At 41.4% G+C, this 19081-nt stretch overlaps 2 long non-coding RNA genes across 3 annotated transcripts in view; one reads left to right on the top strand and one right to left on the bottom strand.

The window, feature by feature from the left end:
• LOC309482860 overlaps positions 1-3275 on the top strand; it is a 35277-nt gene extending 32002 nt beyond the window's left edge. The window contains exons 3-5 of one of the 2 annotated variants that reach the window (XR_014200403.1): positions 431-532; positions 732-1721; positions 2909-3275. This is a non-coding gene — a long non-coding RNA (uncharacterized lncRNA). Of the gene's footprint in view, positions 1-430; positions 1722-2908 lie in introns of both variants that reach the window. The other variant, XR_014200402.1, reaches the window with a different exon arrangement.
• The window catches only part of LOC309482864, a 123959-nt gene that overhangs the window by 17318 nt on the left and 87560 nt on the right, over positions 1-19081 (bottom strand). The gene's annotated exons all lie outside the window — the stretch shown is intronic.

A 19081-nucleotide genomic window follows, 5' to 3' on the forward strand; every position in this document is an offset into this window, starting at 1 on the left:
AAGCAAGTTATCACCTATAATACAATTAAATTTGTCACATAAAGGTTATTTGCCTCTTAAATGTTTCATTTTAGGACCCAATGGTTCCCTGTTTTGTTTTGTGTTTTTGTCTGGTGTCCTGCATGTACTGCTGACTGCAGGTCTGAGACAAATTTGCAGAAAGAACTGAAAAGTGAGAAGTCATGATAGGCCTACACAGGACTGCATCCAGAATCACCCATTGCATGTTTGTTCATTAAATCATTCGGCTAATTATATTTTATTACTACAGTCAGCAAGTCTGTCGAACTCTCAGCTCTGTTTAACACATTTTACCATATTAATATCAGCAATTGTGCACATTTGCTCCAAAATCAGTGCAGAAAATGTGAAAAACAGTCCGCTCGGGCCTAGTCATGGCCCAGAGAGCTCTTTCTCTCCGTCTCTGCAGGGGGCCCGTGGCTGACTTACGGAGCATTGATTTCCATCATCCCCCACAGCAGAAGGCTCTGGTCACATCCCAGCCTGCCCGAGCAAGATAACGGCAAATAAAGTGAGAGCAAGTCGGCTGGAAATGAAAAAAAACCCTGATATTGCCTCAAATTGACCAGTTCCAAAGCTGTGTGTGTTTGTGGATGGACAGTGTGTGCGGAGAACACCGCGTAGTCTTTTTTTCCTCCTACATATGTAGAGCTATGTTGTTTGTCTACATATTCCCAAACATATGAGCTCTCTCTCTCTCTCTCTCTGAGGCATTCCATCTGATTATGAGTACTTTGCAATCTGCGACAGTTTGATTGATGCTCTACCTCCATGAGTGGAATTTTGAGCAGCGCCTCCTTGGAGCAGCCCGTTATGTGTCTGCAAGCCGGTAACCTTGAATTTATGTTTCCACGGCAACAGAGCTGGTCATGCATTATGGATTATCATTGAAATTCTACACCACCTACCTAACATAATAATGGGGGCTTGAGACTTAATCAAATCAGCTATTCTGTGTGAGTGCATGTGACTTTGAGTGATTGTATATCATATGATTGGTATATGAATCTATTTTTACTTATGTTTGTGTTAGCAACACATGTTTGTGTCTGTTTAAATGTATATATGCTGATGGTCTTTCCATAATGATACACAGATGAAGTGTGAAACCTGTATATACTTTGGACCAAAGAGTCTAAAACTATGACCTACCCTATAAAGAGGACCATTTGAAAGAGTACATTTGGCTTATGTGATCCATGTAAAAAAAAAAAAAAAAACATATGAGTACAACACACAGCCCTTGCTATCCCCAGATTTGTGATTACAATACAATATAGGGAATTACATTTATTCACAGTAACGTTCTCATGGTAGCACCATAAGGGCCTCTTTAACACTCTATGATCTTAGAAACATAAAGGGGTGTAACTTTGGAAACTTTAATTTCCCAGGAATTAAAACAAACAATTTTTTTTATGTTGTATGAGAACAATTCATAGGAAAACTGGCTTGGAAACTATTTACTATGTCCTCATCATTTATATTTGCTCAAATACCCAATATGTACTGATTTTATTATTCTACCCATGTCCCAGACACAGACTTTCAATCCTCAAATAAGGAAATTACTCATAAAATATGTGACCCGTGCTGGCAAAAGGAGTCGGAATGCGCATGGGATAATTTCGAGCAACAGTTCAGGCAAAGCAAGTGAAAAATGCCGATTTTGAGGGTTTCACAAAAATGAGTTCATTAAAGTCCCACTCCGATCATATTTATGAGCTATTTTTAAACATTCTCAGTGGTCTTTAAATGATGATTATGCCGTTTTTAGCCAAAATCACAAAACCTGTGCCGTTTTCTGGGACTTCGCTTCAGCAGAGCGGCAGTAGCTCATTAGCAATTCGCCTCTGCGTTGTGGGCGGAGCCGTTGGCTGAAGCGAGATACATAGGCAGCAACAGCCTCTTTCTGTCTTTCTTTCTTTCTGTCAACACAGAAAACATTTCATCACTGGATAGTTTTTTTCGTTTAATTAAAGTGTTGTTTTATGTCAGCTGAATGTCCGGAACGCTTTTCAGAGAAGATAAGGCAACTTATTTAGCACAATTCACACCCAGCGGCAATTCAGAAAAAGAAAAAAAAATCTCCGAATGCTCCACATGAAACTTTGGTCTACCGACCTTTTACCGCCGTGTCGATTTATTTTGATTAATATGTGCGAGGGAGAGAGAGCAAGACAGCGCTTAGTTTGGAGACGGTGAGGTCTTGTTTACATTTTCGCCTGACTCCGAAGACAGAGAGTGCGCGCGCGCGCGTCCGGGTCTCTCTCTCTGCTCGTTCTTTCAGTTATAAACATGTCCTGTCACAAGCGCAGCAGTTCATCTACATTACTCACCGATCAAATAAGACTTTGGCGGGACAAAAATTCACTTTGGCGGGCGCTAAAACAAGTTAAATGCAGGAAAATTCATGCGTGAATTTAACTGAGTAGTACATGACCATGCACTCGCACAAATGCGACCATATAAAATTTTAACTCGCACATTCTCAAAAAATGGTCGCAGTCTGGAACCCTGGAACGTAATCTATTCATCTCTCACAGCAACATGTTTTGGTAAAGCATGAAAGCTAATACCAATATCTCTCCTCTTAGCATTGCAACCCGCTACCGCACATAGGTATTGATCCGCCATCGTCTTCTCTCTACTCCTGAACCTGACCGGGCGGGCCCCGCCCAGTGGAGTTACTACGTCACAACTCCAGTTTATTTTAGCCGGCATTTTAGCGTCTGCTACTGATTCACAGCCATTTGAATGCAGAAATACTCAGAAATACAACTTTGAGCTTATTTTTCTCAAGATATGTCCTCTAGCATAAGAAAAATGCCACAAGAACATGTTAACACCTAGAAAAACATGATTTTCATCGGAGTGGGTCTTTAAGCCCTCATCTGGCGACCCCAATGATCCAAATAGCAATTAAACATCTAAAAGTATCTTTATTTGTACATTTTCTGGGAGGAGTACCTTTCCTTTGTCCATGAAAAACTTCTGATGTGTAATAATATTTTAGATCCATGCGGTACATTAGGTCTTAATATAGGCTGTCTGTTTCATTAATGTTAATCAAATAATTGTGGTATCGTGGGATACGATATTTGTATAGATATTTTTCCTACAGATATATAGGAAATATTTGGTTTGACTTGGTGTGTGCCAAATTTGTTGTTATTACCAGGGATTTTAAGGTATGATTGCTGGGTGATCTTGTCTTGGAACCTTCAGAAAACTTTAACTCGATTTTTCTCAAAATTGACTTTGCTGACTCTACCGACTTCAACAGGTGCAGCTCAGTCATTTTTTGTCTGATTCCTATTCCTATTCCGACCTATTTTGCCAGCACGGGTCACATATTATTCTAAAATATAAAACAAAATTCATAAAATATTACTATTTAATAATAACCCATCAACAAACAGAGAAAAAAAAAAGAAGAAAAAAAAACGGCATTACACAGTTGTAGCATCATTTCGATTACAAACAATTTTGCCTCTAATAAAGTGTTTTCAAATTCAGTCATTTAACTGTGTGTATTTAGGATGGTGGTAAATTAAACTTTACCACCAAAGAATGCTAGTAAACAATACATCATTTGAAATGTGGTGGTGATGACACTGAGGGAATTGATCACTTTCTGGAAAAAACAAACAAATTCTCCTTATGTCTGTCACAGTTCTGTTCTGTCTGAGTGTTTTTGTCACTGGTCATATGTTTTCCTTTGTTCTGTTTTCCCGCCACTCCTTGGTTTCCATGGTTACCCTCATTAGTTAATTTGTATCACCTGGTTTCTCGTTAGTCTTGTCAGCTGTGTCTTGTTTCCCTGATCTGTTCTCCCTTGTATTTAAGCCCTGAGTGTTTCAGTCTTCACTTGTCGGTCAATGTTGAATGTTAGGTTTTCTTTGTTCTGAGCACACGCTCCCTTTTGTTAGTATTTGTTTAATATTGAGAATTAAAACCTTGGAATTCATAATCTTCGTGTTCGTCTCCTACTTCATCCACCCAAGAAACCTGACAGATTGACCGACCACAATATGAGCTGGGAGCTCGCTGGACAGATCGCGGCTTTGGCTCGGGATAGCCGCGATCTGTTCCAATTCACCTGGGGGTTTGTCCCTCTTGCTGCCTCCTGCGCGCTGGATGACGAAATAATCAAGGCGTGTTACCGACTTGGGGCGAAGGAAGTCGACCCGAGGGAGCTTCCAGATCTCTCCGGTCAGGACTGGAGAGAGGCACTCTCCTGTTGTCTGGAGAGCTTCCTCTCGTGGCACGCCATGTCGCCGTCTGCACTTCACGCCAGTCCAGCCGAGCCTGCACTTCACGCCAGATCTGCCGAGACCAAGGCAGTAAGCGTCGTGCCCGCCGCGCCTGTGACTGACAGCGATCTTCCTCCTCTCATTGGCCCTGAGGAGCCAAAGCCTTCACCGCTGGTTCCGAGTCCAGTTCCGAGTCCAGCCGAGCCCGCACTTCACGTCAGATCTGCCGAAGACAAGGCAGTTCGCGTCATGCCCGCCGAGCCTGAGACAGTTGTTGGCCCAGAGAGGCCAGATCCAGTCCTGAGTCCTGTCCTGAGTCCTGTCCTGAGTCCAATTCCAAGTCTAGCCTGCCCGCCAGAGCCAGAGCCAGTCGCCTGCCCGCCAGAGCCAGAGCCAGTCGCCTGCCCGCCAGAGCCAGAGCCAGTCGCCTGCCCGCCAGAGCCAGAGCCAGTCGCCTGCCCGCCAGAGCCAGAGCCAGTCGCCTGCCCGCCAGAGCCAGAGCCAGTCGCCTGCCCGCCAGAGCCAGAGCCAGTCGCCTGCCCGCCAGAGCCAGAGCCAGTCGCCTGCCCGCCAGAGCCAGAGCCAGTCGCCTGCCCGCCAGAGCCAGTCGCCTGCCCGCCAGAGCCAGTCGCCTGCCCGCCAGAGCCAGTCGCCTGCCCGCCAGAGCCAGAGCCAGTCGCCTGCCCGCCAGAGCCAGAGCCAGAGCCAGTCGCCTGCCCGACAGAGACTTCTTCTCCGCTGGTCCCGTCCAGCACAGAGCCCTCCTCGCCGCTGGTTCCGTCCAGCTCAGAGCCCTCCTCGCCGCTGGTTCCGTCCAGCTCAGAGCCCTCTTCGCCGCTGGTTCCGTCCAGCTCAGAGCCCTCTTCGCCGCTGGTTCCGCCCAGCACCAAGCCCTCACCGCTGGTTCCGCCCAGCACCAAGCCCTCACCGCTGGATCCGCCCAGCACCAAGCCCTCACCGCTGGATCTGCCCAGCACAAAGCCCTCACCGCTGGATCTGCCCAGCACAAAGCCCTCACCGCTGGATCTGCCCAGCACCGAGCCCTCATCGCTGCACAGCACCGAACCCTCATTACTGCCCTGCACCGAGTCCTCATCGCTGTCCAGCACCGAGCCCTTTCTGGTACCCGGGACTTTCCCCAAGTATTTTTTGGGGGGGGGCCAAAGGGCTCCGTCCTGGCCACTTGAGGGGCCACGGTCACCCGAAGGGTCTTCTCCGCCGTGGCCACCCGAAGGGTCCTCACCGCCGTGGCCACCCGAAGGGTCTTCTCCGCCGTGGCCACCCGAAGGGTCCTCACCGCCTTGGCCACCCGAAGGGTCTTCTCCGCCTTGTCCACCCGAAGGGTCCGCACCGCCATGGCCACCCGAAGGGTCCGCACCGCCATGGCCGCCAGAGGGGTCCGCACCGCCATGGCCGCCAGAGGGGTCTCCGCCATGTCCACGCCCTCAGTCTGCTCCGCCCTGGAGACTTCCTGCCATGTCTCCCCCGTCAGCCTCCAGGGCGCCCACCCTCCCACCCCTTTGGTCTTTCTACGGCGCGAGGACGCGCCTACCGGGAGGGGGGAGTTATGTCACAGTTCTGTTCTGTCTGAGTGTTTTTGTCACTGGTCATATGTTTTCCTTTGTTCTGTTTTCCCGCCACTCCTTGGTTTCCATGGTTACCCTCATTAGTTAATTTGTATCACCTGGTTTCTCGTTAGTCTTGTCAGCTGTGTCTTGTTTCCCTGATCTGTTCTCCCTTGTATTTAAGCCCTGAGTGTTTCAGTCTTCACTTGTCGGTCAATGTTGAATGTTAGGTTTTCTTTGTTCTGAGCACACGCTCCCTTTTGTTAGTATTTGTTTAATATTGAGAATTAAAACCTTGGAATTCATAATCTTCGTGTTCGTCTCCTACTTCATCCACCCAAGAAACCTGACAATGTCCACTGTTGCACATTGTTACATGAATCACAGGAAAGTGTGAAATCGTTTATTTTCTAAATGTCCACAGGGCCAAAAAGTGGTCATAGGTAAAGAAACATTAAAATGACAGTGATTTTCACCTTGTTACTCTTTCCTGAAGAAAATAATAGTGTAGTACATTCTCAGTAAAATACCGGAGACGCTGAGTCACTGAATTTACACGAGGGTCAATATGGCCATGATATAAATGCAGATTCATACATCCTGATTTGTTCGCTCCATCCTCGCTTAAAGGCTGTAATTACTTTAATGTACCGTATTGAGTAACGTACAGCAGGCTTAATCGTCCTCTGCCAGGCCTAAATTAACACTGTGAATCAATGTAAGAAGAACAGTGGGTCTTTGCTGTCTCTCTGTGAAGGCTCCTCTATTGTTCTGTCACACTATTGACAATGAATCATGCAGCGAGGTTCATTACGGAGGCACGGAGACAAAAGACGGAGGTGTTATAACTTCATAATTAAGAACTGGAAGCCATCTGACAGCATGGGATGACGTAACCCCACGAAACCAAAGCTGTGCAGTCTATGATTTATAGCACATGTACCAAAGTGCAACTCAGAATTTACATAAGACATGTATAGAGTCGCAGGGACACCGTTCATTTACACCTTTAATTAATCGCCGTATATTTAAAGTAGCTTATGTTCTTGTCTGATAGAAGTGTACCACCCTTTATAGCATTTGTCAATACAGTAACTGGTTAATGACAAATACAATTTGAATGTGCAAAGACAATGTGAAAGATAATGACTACAATATGACAGCTGAGGTTTGGGAGGGAGTGCGTGGGACTTTGATGCCTGATTAAGCAACTATATCAGTCCCTGTCTCTCGGCTGTCATGAGACGCTCTCTTAGATTCCATTATAAACACAGTGTGGGTAGATAAGGCCAGATCTGCCATGAGAGCCATTCTCTGTAAAAACACACCAGGCTTTGGTCAAAGAACAGACAAACAAACTTGTTTATGCTATTAAAATGTGATAATGTGTCATTTCAAACTATGAATATATTTATGATTAAAGACAAATATAGCTGTTGTCAAATAGACATTTTATATATTAAAAGCAGAAAACTGTAAGGACTTGGACTGTTATTTTGATATTTTGTTAATGTATAATTACCACCTGTCAGTCATTTGGTTCGTCTTAATGTTTTGTTCAGTCCCTTGTCAGTTATTGTCTTATGTAAAGTGTTGTGTTAATCCCGTGTTTATCATTAAAGTTCCTAAAAATTCCTATCCGTGTGTGTTGCTTGGCCAGAAACGTAAGGATTGGATTACACTAACATAACATTTTGCTGTGATACTATAGATGATGATGCTAATGCTTTCATTAACTTGGCTATTGAAAGAGCAGTAATTGATTTTCAATATTACATTTTAAATATTAAAAGGGGAAGATTCTATATTTTTATAAAAAAAAAAAAAAAAAATATAAAAAAATAATAACCAGCGAGAAATAATGTGAGAAACCAGCTAAAGCCAGACCCCTTTAAACCATCAAAACAGACCAGTCTAACTGGCCTGGAAAGCAACTTTAACTTTACACTCTTAAAAATAATGGTTACAAAAAGGGGGTTTCGCAGTGATGCCATAGAAGAACCATTATGGGTTACCCAAAGAACCTTTCAATTATCAGTTCTTAAAGGAACCTTTTTTTTCCCCTTAGTGTTTCTATTAAACACTCTTATAAAGGTTCTTTATTGGCATCTGGTTCCATGAAGGACCTGTAACATCCATGGAACATTTCCACTAGACATAAGGTTCTTTTAGTGGAAAAAAGGTTCTTTAGATTTAAATATTCTTCAGATTAAGAAAAGAAATATATATATTTTAAGAACATACATATACATACATACAGCATGCATACATATATGCAGTATATATATATATATATATATATATCACTGACAAATCTGTATCTGCATAGCCAACGCATTCTCATCCTAGGGCGTCATATACTGACACTTTTGACATTTCGTCTACATCCAACGCACATGGCACCCTTTAGCGTCAATATGACACGCACAGAGCTTTGTTCGGTTATGGGTAGGTTTAGGTCTGGGGTAGGGTTAGGGTTAGACCGCTAGGAGGCGCCTTCTGGCCCATATCTATCTGCGTATCATATTGACGCTAAAGGGTGCCATGTGCGTTGGATGTAGATGCTGACATCTGTACACATGACAAATAAACTTGAAACTAATGGAAACTAATACCCCTTTTCCACCAAAAAAAGAACTGGTTCGGAACTGGTGCTGGTTCAAAGTTGGTTCAACTTGCGAACCTTCTCAGAACCTCAGAACTAAAGAGCCCAGCGAACGACGTCGTTACGTCACACTTTGTACGTCACAATTACAATGGCGGACTACATCGTCTTTCTGCAAATGTTTCTCCTGGCTTTGTGATCCTATATTGGGGTCAGAAGAAGACGTTTAGAACACATTTGTGCTGCTCGTCTGGATTACTATAGACGGAGGTTACGTTCGAGAAGAAGTTCGACAATAACCCCGCCCCCAGCCCCCGACGTAAGCATGACGTGGTAAAAGAACGGTTCTAGTCCAGCAAAGAGTTGGTGCCGCTTTGGAACCAATTTTCCTGGCCGAGAACCGGTTCTTTGGCTGTCGAAACACAAAGAACTGGTTCGCGAGTAGGCAGCGGCTCCGAACCGGCACCAGCACTGCCTTGGTGGAAAAGGGGTATGAAAGGTTTGTTGGGGAACCCATAATAGTTTTTATATGGCATCACAGTGAAAACATTCTTCTGAAACCTTTATTTTAAAGAGTGTAAAGAACCTTTTGCCCATTGGAAAGGTTCCATGGATGTTAAACGTTCTTCATGGAGCCATAGATGCCAATAAATGACCTTTATTTTTTAAGCGTTTAGGCTGATTTATGCTGTTTTTATCAGCAGGGATGGCTTGTTCTGGTAGGCAAATTTCAGTGTTATCCAATGTATAGTTATAAGTCTAAAGCAAGATTGTAAGAGAGATTTTAGAGACCATTTAAGTTGAATGGTAAAAATACCGCCAATACACAAGCTCAGACTTCAGTCCTGAGAGAGCTGTCTGTAGTTTCAGTGAAACTTGCAATTTACTTCCACACAAATGAACGAGACATTACCATTCAGAAGATATCTGCAAGCATCTGTGTGTAGTAGTGTGTTATTTTGAATCTCCATTTTGAACCAGACGTACTCTTCTGAGTTTCCATCTAATTGTCAGGGAAAAACAGCGAGACAGAACGACAAAAAAGCAGTGATTCGCATATTCTGTCAAACACTGGGTGCTGTGCAAATTAAAAATTGCTTGGTCAAATGAGCTGCTCTGTCTGACTGAGGGCTACACAATTGGTGGTGACAGGTCCCGAGCAGAACATGTCAGAGCAGTAATGGCGCTAAGGTAACCAGATGGCTGGTGATGGATTTGGCTGTCTGAATCTATTCCTACAGCCCAACCGCGCTAACTACACGTTGGACTGCTGCATATTCCCCCATAATTAGCTGCACATTTCGTCTTGGCTCCTACATGACATTCAGAAAAACACTGTGCCACGGTGCTGATAGAATATTTTGGAGGTGCAAATTAAGGTTCTGACATGTCATCTCCGATACGGGGAGAAAGATGCTGCGGTGCAGCGAAATGGTTTTAAACAGAAAGGTTCTTATTTACATACTGTGCGTGCACGGCGATATAAAAAATAAAGTCAATTCCAGGTTTGTCAGAGTAAAATTGGAAATTCCATCTGCATCATTTAAGACTTGTACTGATGAGTTTGAACAGATGAGAGCAGAATGCACAAGATTAAAGAACATTTCGAATGAAAGTTCAAGTGAAAACATGCATTTCTCAACATTATTTGGGTTCTGCTTTTATACAGTTTAACCACACGTATAGCTGTTATTTATCTGGAATGAATGTCCCACAAAATATTACACTAAACTATTAGTTCTATCTATCTAAATAATTAAGTCACACTGACATAATAACAGTGTAAGATGCAGCCTCAAAAATATCCAAAATGTCAGAATCTTGGTTATTTGGATGGTTCCCTTTCAATATTCTGTTGACTATAAGTAACATGTTAACTAACTCTCATTAAATGTCAACTATCTGTCATTAGAGTATTAGTAGAGTATTAGTAGACTGGTAGGGTTAGGATTAGTAGAATAAGTAGACATGTTGGCCTACTTGCAAGTCCTGTTGGGGGACCATCAAAATAAAATGTTAGCAGATATTATCAGACAGTCTATTAATACTCTAATGACTGGTTGGATATGTAGGTGCAACATTACTTATAGTGAACAGAATGTGTTAAGGGGACCATCAAAATAAAGTGTTACCAGAATCTTAATTGGCACCAATATTCTATTAGCACAACGGCATCATGTCAATAACACCAACTGTTCTGTTTTTCTACTCAGTTACTTTACCAACCTTATCCCCTTCCCATATCACTTTTCATTTTTATCTTAGCTTTTTTACAGCACATGTACTAAAGAAAGAAAGAAAATGGCATTTATGTATTGTACAAGCGATATATAGTGATACATCTATCTTATATAATACATTAATTAATGATACATATATATGTACTTATTTATCGTATTGTATGTGGAACCATGTAATATGTACTTGTTTATCGTATGTATATTTGTTCTGTCAATCGATTAAAAATGAATTAAAATTAAGTTTTTAATATATTTTTATATTGTAATAATTTCACATTTAATCCCCAAATTCATGTAGAAACAACATAAAGACAGTAGCTTATATTTAAAATATTTGTTTAGTATTTCTTTATGAAAGAAGGACAGTATCACTGATATCAATACTGATACTAATGTCTCTATGTAATAGATTTTTTTCCCCTCAATTTTAGCCATTAATAGCCATTCAGCATTACGGTATGATTGAAAGCTATATATTTTTAACATTTATTAGGCTTTAAAAAAATACAACAACTTTTAATTTAAGTGAACTCAAAACATTTACCTGTGCCCTGCAAAATATCAGGGCTACTTTTTTTTCTATTGGCCCAGTAAGAACGGTTCAAATTTTGACTTTCCCTGTCAAAATGCACAAAAAGTTATTGTTTTTGTTGTTTTTAACCCATGTAACCTTGTAAACGGTGCTTTAATATTTTCAGGTAGGTCTAACAGGTAGGATATATACAGAAATTGAATAAAATTATCAAACCCTTCACTGCATAAATCATAAATGAAATATAGATGAATCCTTATTAAAGCTACAAAAGTTATTCAGTCTAATTTTCTCTTTTTCTTTTGTCAGAAGGTTTATTAAGCTGCTGTCACTTTAAGACTTGCCGCACATGACGTGGATCTGACACATTCCCATCCCAACTCTTTACGTTAATTTCAGACTTCATTTAACTTATTTAAGACTGTTTGCGCGAGAATACTCGACAAAACGGACAATTTGGCATCATTTTGTGTGTTTTTGTCCGTACAAGCGCTGTCTGAAGAGGCTTTCTGTGCACACGAGTCATGTGTGTCACACAGACTGGATATTAACAGATGTGCGCCTGTACCGCATTGCGTTCTCTTTATCTTATCGCGCTTGAATGGTTTAAAAGCATTTGAATAAAAGTGTGGTCATATAATGTAACGCTAGCCAAAGGATGACGAATGCTGCGTTAAATATTTTTAACGCGTTAAACTGAAAAAAAGTAATGACAATAAATATTTGCATATATTGTTTAAGTTTTGTAATGCAATTTACAGAATTTGATAACTGAGACTTGTTTCATATCAAAACAAAGCAATAAATCTTTATTGGTTCATCAAAATGAGAATCGATTAAAATTGAGAAATCAATATTTTTAACTCAGCTTCCATACAGATAGATACATATACATTTGTCTCAAGGGCTTGTTGGACTGAGAACCTGCACATTTAAGTACAGTAAATGTTTTTGCTTCTGATTAATAGCTGGTGTAGAGATCTACTGTTTTATTCGCCCTTCAAAAACTCCACTGCTCATTTCGAATCCAGAGAGTGGACACCATGCAGCCTGACTCTCATATCCTTGCAAACCCCTCTCTTACTCATGGGGCTCATGGGGTCCAGCTACTGAGCCAGAGAAAGCTCAGAACAGAGACCCACACAGGGATGTTTATCTGTTCCACAGGGACTGTTAGAGACACTCGGTGATCTCCATCTCTCCCTGCATCACCCTGCTGGCAGTGAGAAGGGGGTCAGGGGTGAGAGGAGAGGAGAGGAGAGGAGAGGAGAGGAGAGGGGGCTGGTCACACATTCACGCTCTGATATTCTTCTTGTCTGGCTGTGGGGTGATTGATGACCGCAGGTTCGAAGTGGCCCGAGATTTTCTCCAGCGTAGCCAAAGACCCTTGAGAACGTGGGGAAAGGGTCTGTATAGGAATGAGATTAAGGTCTACCGCGAAAAGCCAATACTTGACATAATGGTCTGGTTGATGTTCAAAGTCTGAGTGACAAGGCAGAACCCAGCTTAAACCAACCTGGTTAGTTGGTCTATTTTGCTGGTTTTAGCTAGGCCCTTGTCAGCTGTCAACCAGGCAGATAGGCCATCTACAATACCTGAAGAACAGCTTATCTTAAACCAACAAACAACCTTAGGCTGTTTTAATCACTTTTCCCCCCAGCATATAGCAAAAAGTGAGCATGAACTGAAAAACCCATGCAGAAATTGCCATGATCTAATAGGCTGTCATGCATGATTGATCTAGCTAATGGTGTTAGTATACTCATTCAATGACGTAAGCGTGTAGCAGTGGTCCTTTGACCCCACCTCTTCCATCTGCAGGGTCTCCTGGGGAAACACGGGCACTTGTAAAGAGCTTCAGCCTGTGGGAACCGACAGTCTCTGTCCCCGCTGGGTCCCTGAATTCTCTTGTGTAAAAACACATTGGACTGTTTGGATGTTTGGTGCTGCTTGCATGCTTGGGTGCCACAAGTGAGTATGCAGGCACAATTCATAATTCATTCATGTACAGCATAAAACCTGCAGGAAAAGGTTCTTAAAAAAAAACAAAAAAACACTTGTATTATGTTTGTATACCTTGTATCAGTATTATACATGACTCAAATTGAATCTGCAACGTTTTATCATATTTTTGGATCATTTACAAAAGATTGTGTTTAAAACAATCCAAACACACAGATGCTCTACTGACTTTTCTGAATTTTTTATTTATTTATTTATATATATATATATATATATATATATATATATATATATATATATATATATATATATATATATATATATATATATTTTAAAAGCAAATGGCAACAGTTGCTAAGAAAGAACTGATTCGTAAAGTTTTTTAAGGCAGGGCTCAGTGAAGTAACGAGGAAATCAAGGGTCCGTTTACGTGACACCGTTTTCAACTACAACTTTAAACTTAACGGTTCTTTATTGGCATTTAAGATTCAAAGAAGAACCAATGCACAAAAAGTTATATAAAGGGAAAAGTTTCTTCAGATTATTTAAATGTACTTCACATATGGTTCTTTTAAGAATTGTTCACTCGAATGGCTGCAAAAACACATTGGAACCTTTATAGTGTACATGTTACACACACATTATCATCCCGATGTATCCTGTCAGATGATGCATGATCTGCCTCACTAGTCTGACACAATCCAACAGCTATGCAATTAGCATGGGAATTCTTTATAGAGAGCGAAGTACAAATGTGGAAGTAATGCTGTTTCACTACTGTGATTTCAAGGGCCCTGGTATGGTGAAGTTTAGAGCTGTCTGTATTTCAGGATAATTTACTATGTATGAGTGTATTTTGGCACCAGGCTATTTGTTGAACACGATGTTCCCATTATTTATGCAGGCGTTCCAAACAGAGTGCACTGGCAGAGTGTTGAAAATGCCCTGGCATCACAGGCCTTCATTAATCGGTCACATCAAACCCACAGAGTACTAAAAATACATCCTCAGCATGTCACGGCAGATGAGAAGCCAAATGGAAGCGCTTAATCATAGAAAAGTTTCTTGGCCATTTTCATGACTGTGAATACAGTCGCACTTGCTTTTTCAGTTCATAAAACCGCAGTGGTCAGAAAACATTTGTATGAATTTAGCAGTCATTTTTGACACAGTCATGAGATTAATGCCATTTTGTCCCAAATTTGTCATGAAAACTCTGCTTATATTGATAACTTAAAAGCCCCACCTCCTTTTGGTTACCGCTGCTAATTCAGACAAACATTACAGAACATCCCATTGGGATTAACTGGAAAAGAATGGAATCAATTGTAAAACTGCAAGTTTATCATGTTAGCAGCCATTTATATTTAAAGTTTAATCCACCCCTTGTGAAAAATAAGGACACTTTAGCATATACAATAAAAAGAGTGCTTATGTTTTGGACACTTAATTGCATATTATTTGCAATTAAATGAAAATGTATGTGTAAAAGTGTACTAAAATGTGTTAAGAAATAGTCATAAAAGTGTACACTTTTAAGTACACTTAAGCAGCCTTTTATTTCATTAATATTATATTATTTGCAAGTATTTAAGTATTAAGCACACTTCTTTTTGACAAGGGACAGCATGAACTTTTGTGTTATGTATTATGTCGGGATGAGTAATATACATGACTCAAATTGAATCTGCAACATTTATCATACTTTTGGATAGTTTTAAACACATTTTTTTTTTTTTTTTTAATTATCCAAACACACAGATGCTACACAGATTTTTCTTATTCAAAAATGGTGGATGGCAAGAGTTTCTAAGAAAGAATTGATCAGTAACCTTTTTAAGGCCGGGCTCAGTGAAGTATCGAGTAAATTTAGATATCGTCGCTGTCGGGCGGAATCCTCGTATCTCCAAAACCATTATTTTTCAGGAAATTAAAAAAACTGCATATTTTTTGAGTTATTAAACATTGTATCGTTAAAGTTGGTATTATACCTTATATTGCTATCATATACTGTTGTATACCAACATTAACACATCATTTCCCTAAAATCATGTTTAATCGGAGATACGAGATTTATGACTTGGGAGCGGGGAGATACGAGGTTACGCTGTCATTGATTAGAATGGAACGGACACAGACGGCGCTGCTGCCAGCAGTGTTTATCAAAGTCTGCGGTCGCGTTCAGCCTTTTGATAAGAGATAAGGCTTTAAGAGCTATTCAAATCTAATGATTGTGGTTACATACATCTTCCTAAACTCCATTTTAAACGTTTAAGAGATATGAGTGATGCAATACCAAAATATTAGGCTGTCTAAAATAGGCGGAAATTAATCTGCACGCAAACAAAATCGGCGGTCGCGTTGAGCCTTTTGACAAGAGAAAAGGCTTCAATAGTTAATCAAAGCTAACGACCGTGGTTACATACATCTTCCTAAACTCCATTTTAAAGGTTTAAGAGCTATAAGTGAAGCAGAACAAAAAATGATGAGCTGACTAACGTTGTCTAATAGGTGGAAATTTGCCTAATCTGCACGCAAACTTACCTCCGTGGCTCACGGGCTTCCTTCTGCACCAAAGCATTACAGCTATCGATTTTTAACAAAACAAGCCAACTCAAATGTATCTAACCTAACTATTTTCACTCGTTATTGTCTAAAAAACAGACAGAGTTATGCAAAAATAGGCTTAACTTACTGGCACCAGTAGACAGACCCTTTTTCTCCCATAAATAAAACCTGCTACTTGGGGTATTTTACATGCACAGTGCCAACTTCGAGTCAGTAAAATAATAATAAAAACAATCATTTAAAGCTGGTATCCAAAACATTTAATTCAATTCAAGTATTAGGCTATATTAGATACATTTTAAAACTTCAATGCACAAGTATAATAAGCCTAATAATAAGCCTAGTAATACGTAGACATTTAAAATGCATCAATAACTGATATCATAGTTTAACACAGATACAATCAGAGTTAAGGCTTGCTTTACGTGTTGCTCGACGAGGGTTTCTTAATCGTTGCGAGTTTCAATCCTGAGGAGACAAAATGCCGCGAGGCTCCCGCCCGCCGCGGAGTGAAGAAGAGGTGGAGTTACGAGGATTCTCAGACAGTTGAAGTGTCCAATGGAGTTACGAGATTTGCTCTCAAGCTATTTTCAACACTTTAGATTGGTTAATAATTTGTAAAAATAACAGAACCACGTGGGGACTGACCAATAGCATCGATTTGTGAAAAAATATGAAATTGACCAAATTTGGACATACGAGGTTTCCGCCAGACAGCGACGATATGTAACCACCATGATAAAATGAGATATGTGCTGATAATATAAGGTGAGTAAAGCATATCTAAATGTACTGTTATTACCTGCAATATATTGTCATTCCACATTCTACAGGACTAGTTGTAGCATAAAACTAGCAGCTGTTTTGTATTTAGGTACAAATTACATCATACGCGTATGAATGCAAATCACAAAGCCCACTTAAAAGCTTATGTTTCTCAGATTTTCCTAGTTTTCGCACACAATTCTATCTACGTGAGGCAGCTGGGAGACCCTGCCGTCAATTAGCCCTGGCAATGTTGGCCTCTGGCCTGCCTGTGAGGAGCGAGGCTGTGCAGGTCGTACGTATCTGCTGTGTGACAGGAGCCTGGCAGTGAGAAGGATCAGTTGGCAGAGACGGTTGGCATGGCAGTGGCACAATCCCCTCTTGGCTGTCTGGTGTTGTCTGTGTGCCAACTCTGAGCTCTGCCTCAGAGACACCCAGAGGAGACAAACGTCCCAGAGCTTGCTATACAGCTAATGGAGAAACATAACCGATAGCCATCTTTCTGAAGGGAATCAGTTCTTTCCTTCAGAGATCAGGGAGGCGGGGTAATTTGATCCATAGTGATCTGCAACAGCCATGGCAAAACGAACATTACTCAAACGTAAGCCTGGCTCGTACTGGCTCAAGAAAATTGGCATAATTTCAAACATTATCAAGTTGGCTGTTGGATTGAGAATGACAGGAAACTGGCATGTTCACACTGCCCAAACAATCCAAAGGGTTTAACACATGGATCCAACAAAACATGGTGTTAAGCCGGGTGCACACTGTACGCTTTATAAGTCCTTTACGACTGTTGCTTGTCAGACTTTGCAAACACGATCCCCGCTATAAGCCATGTCACACCGTAGGATCTCAGTTGTCATTAATGTCAGATACGGCAGTCAAGACGCAGTCAAACTGATGCACACATCAGGGGTATTACATCATCAATCTTTGACATGTCAGTGGTGTGTACAGTGGTGTGTAAATGGTGGATAGCAAACAAAAACAATCTCTAGCGTTGATTTTGATAATGGCTTCTCTTGAAAAGAAAAACGAAAAAACTGGAAAAAACGAAGATGATGTGTGTGGAGCAAGCGGTTTCTCACTAATTGTGCCATCAGGTTCGGCACTCCTATTGGTTTTTGATTTGACGGTTGTCGTAGGAAAGGTCACACTACAGGACTGTGTGGCAAATCTTCTGACACTGGCAGAATTTCGTCTGAGGTAAAATATTATCATAACGATCATTAATCAACTTTCGGCTAAACTAGCGATCAAAGACTTCAGATTTTGGCCTATGATCAGAGGAATCTTTTAGGATTCACAAAATGTGTCTAAGACGGCCAAATTATGGCCAAAATCGTACAGTATTCAGCTCCTTTAGTTAGGGATGCATAGAAATGCACGCTATGTAATGGAAGTAGCGACAGATCTTTTCTTCTGTATTGTGACGTATATCCGAAACGGATTGTCAAAAAAGAAAACGGGATAACAGGATAAAGATCTGAATGCTAGCTTGCAGTTAATTATAAGAAAGGGGTGGGTTTGAGTGATCTGAATAATTGGAGAAGTCTGGCATACGTCACCAGAGAGAAGTCTGTCGTTTCACCGGAAGATCGAGTTGTGATATTTTGATTAAATTATTTTTTTTTCTTCAAAAATGAAACTTATGAGATTAATATTTGATATTCAGAAGAGAATGGCATCAAAATCTAATATCAAAACTCTAAAATCAAAACATGCAAGTAGAGCATGGCAGAACGATCAAGACGAGTAAGCACTAAAAACACATTTGTACGCACGTACAGGGTGACCCACCCCTTGCTTTGCGACACACGACACTTTTCTTTAGCTTTTTAAGAAGAAAAGAGGGTGGATGCAGAGCAGCAGCAACCGAGGGAGAGCGAGAGAAAGAGAAAACCACAAAGCCTCCTTTATCTGTCTCTGGATTGTACAAACACTGCTTGCCCCCACCGAGGCTCCACTCCTCTGGGGTGTGGTTAACCTCTCCGGGTTACCCACCGACCGACTCTCTAATAAGCATCTCACAAAAGCCTGGACTGTCCAAAGGGGAGGAGAAGAAAGAGAGAGAGAGGGAGAACAGGGAAAAGAGCTTAAGGGAGGGGTAGAGGGGCAGATGCCAGACACAGAGAGAGGAGCAGATGGGGCTTGATGAATCCTGAAAGGAAGGAATTGAAACCCGCTGAAGTTGCCAAAGCGGCCAGCCACAATTATCGCTGTGCCTTTGGGTTCATTGTCAATTAGAGTGGCGGTTGCGCCGAGCAGCAGCTGTGGCAGATGGCGGGCTTCCAGGAGGAGGAGGAGGAGGAGGAGAAGGAGGCAGGGAGAGGAGATGGGACCCGGGCCATCCCCCTCGAGGCACTCGCTCTCTCGCACTCTTTCTCTCTGATAACACAGTGCTGATTTTAAAGGCCTGTAGTCCTCATATCACAGTTACAACTTCTCTCGGCCTCCCCTCGAGACTGAAAACTCACTCCCTTTGCCTGGCACCTGCTGGGCAGCATTGCTGGGTCATAGAAAGATCCATATTTTAAAATGTGCAAGCTACAGTTTGCGTTTTC

The sequence above is a fragment of the Leuciscus leuciscus genome (assembly GCF_965113295.1).
Source record: "Leuciscus leuciscus genome assembly, chromosome: 19".
Taxonomy (NCBI): Eukaryota; Metazoa; Chordata; class Actinopteri; order Cypriniformes; family Leuciscidae; genus Leuciscus; species Leuciscus leuciscus.